A 2,777-nucleotide genomic window follows, 5' to 3' on the forward strand; every position below is an offset into this window, starting at 1 on the left:
GTTTCTTTGAATGTCTTGCCAGATCCAAATCCAACCCATAGCTCAGTCAGACCTAGCTCATGGAAGTGACAGATAGTCAGAATGACCACATCAGTGTCCACTATCCTCAGGTATGCCTTTGTGTGGCCCTGCTCAGCAGCATGGTGCAAATGGAGCACCATTCGTGTGTCAGCTTTTTGTTGGCATGGAGACAGAGCTGAAAGATTAATTGGATGGTTGCTGAGTACAAGTTCAACCTTTGTGATGAGGAGATGATACCTTGCACCTGTGGTTTCTTGGGCCAGTTGCTCACTGAGGAACTGACACAAGTCATCTTTGCTGTGAGACTCCTTTAGGAACTTCTGCCACTAAGCCACCTTTGGTATAGGTATCTTGGCTGAGACTCGAGTTCGCTGACCAAGAGTTTCTCCTCTTCTGGCACGAGTCTGTGATTTGAGACTTGCATCTTCAACTCAACTCAACCTTTATTTCTAAAGCACATTTAAAACGACAGCAGTCGACCAAAGTGCTGTACATAATTACAAGAATGGGCACCAAGTTACCTTGAATCGTAAATAAATAAATTAAAAATAACAATAAAATTACAATAAATAAAACAGATAAAAGACAAAGTAAAATAGAGTAAAAAGTAGTAGGAAATAATTTAATTGAATTTAATTATATTTACATAGCGACAAATCGCAACAACGCTGCCTCAGGTGTAACACATAAGTAAAGTCTTCAAGGTCTTGATATGTATCCCAAACAGCATCTAGTCTTGTGGTGTTGTTAGTCATCTGACTCTCCAGGAATGGTAGCAAGTGCTTCTGTCTGTACTGTCTTTGAACCTTGAACCAACTGAAGCAGTGATTCACAGATCGAAGCACTGCTTTGATCTGCTGCTTCGTTAATTCATTGTTTTATTTCACTTTATCTTAATTTTTCCCTGCTAAAACCCTAAAGAGCATATGTCTGTGAGTAATATTTACCTTTTTTATGTTAAACTGACCTGTTACTGTCTTCTGAAACAGTTGATAGATGTATTTTATTCTATTATTTCAAGTTAGCATTAAGCTGTTCACATCTCAGCACGCTTGTGTGCATTTGTTTTCTGTATAATAATTAATGGCTCAGCATTTGTCGTAAGAGTCAAATGTATTACAAAATGTAATATTTATTTTATTTTTGTTTATATTAATAATAATAATAATAATAATATTAGCAACAACAACAATAGTAATAACTAAAAATGCAACAACACAATTTTAGAGAAAGAGACAAAAGGAACCTGATAAAAAACACATCAGAAAATATAAATCCAACTAACAGTGAATATAAATAAATAAATAAATAAATATAGAAATAAATAAGTGTTTCCTGTGAACACCTAGTAACTCTTACACATCCACTTCAGCCCTGTTTTATTTAAGTTTAGTGACAATTTGTTTCTGTCAAACCATATTTTCAATTTGTTCATTTCTTAATTGATTTCCTCCAGAACTATCTGCCAAACTAGAAAACTGCTGCACCCTCATAAGAGCAGAATACAAATGGAATGAATATGAATAAGGAAAGGTGGGGGTTTTTTTCTCACCAAAATGGATGCTGCACTCGCAGTTTATTGTCTGGAATAGTCCCAGATTGGATTTCAGAGCTTCTAGAATTCAAACATTTTCATGCGGGTGGTGTTGGGGGTAGTTTTGGGTTACAGCTTTTTTGTTTCTCACCACATTCTTCCGAAATATGTCAATCGTGAGTCACTTTTGTGCAGATTAAAGTCACTAACTGGGACTCCTGTCTTGTTGTGAGAAAGAAACGAGAATCGTCCTCCGTTCTGTTGACACAGCTCCAAACACTGAATGTCTCTCTGCCAAGATAAATTAGAATGATAGAGTCCAGTCGGAATTAATAAATTCAAATGGAAATGCCGTTTAAATCAAATGACACCTCTTTCCAAATGCTGTAATACAAACAAACTGAAATTGATCAAAATGTTTTTTTTTCTCCCAAAATGAGAAGTCCTGCACTGAGGTGCAGTAGCCGGCTGAGCTCAGCTCAGAGGTACAGAGTGACACTCATGGCTGAAAGGAAATGCTTTTGACAGAAACTACAGATTTTGTTTATTTTTATTTATGTCCAGAGATCAAGGATACAGTGACCAATTTCATATTTATTTCCTTTAATACTCAATAAAATTTTGTTGACATAGAAAACCTGTAAAGCCTACTTTTGTACACAGAAATTTCACAAGAGGTATTGATATGGGAATCGTTAAGGAATTGGATCAATAAGCAGAATCGATAATGGCATCGATATTGAAAAAATCTTATCAATACCCATCCCTAGTGACTGTTGTGTGGGCCGCTGAAGAGGAGGTACTGCTGGCCCACCACCACCAGAGGGCGCCCTGCCTGGAGTGCGGGCTCCAGGCACCAGAGGGCGCTGCCGCATCATGGGAGTAGCCTGGGTGACAGCTGTCACCCATCACCAGACACAGCTGTTCTACTCAGCACCTAGGTATATCAGGAGGACAGCGTCTCCACCTCAGTGCCGAGATATCGCCTAAGACCAAGGTAGTATTCTCTGCAGTTATACATTGCATCATCAGCTAAGTCTGTTAAAACCTGTTTCAGGACTGGTGACTACTGAAAACCTCATTCTTTGGATAAGTACTCACCTTCCTGCTATACTTTGCCAAGAGGTGGAGGCGGCTTCTCCCCTCTCTGTTACTGGGTGTGTTCATCCACTCCTGTGTGTTGTTGCTCTCTCCTGCCAGCAGTACCGGATCCGACGAGCGG

The sequence above is a fragment of the Thalassophryne amazonica genome, chromosome 9, assembly GCF_902500255.1.
Source record: "Thalassophryne amazonica chromosome 9, fThaAma1.1, whole genome shotgun sequence".
In the NCBI taxonomy this organism is placed as follows: Eukaryota; Metazoa; Chordata; class Actinopteri; order Batrachoidiformes; family Batrachoididae; genus Thalassophryne; species Thalassophryne amazonica.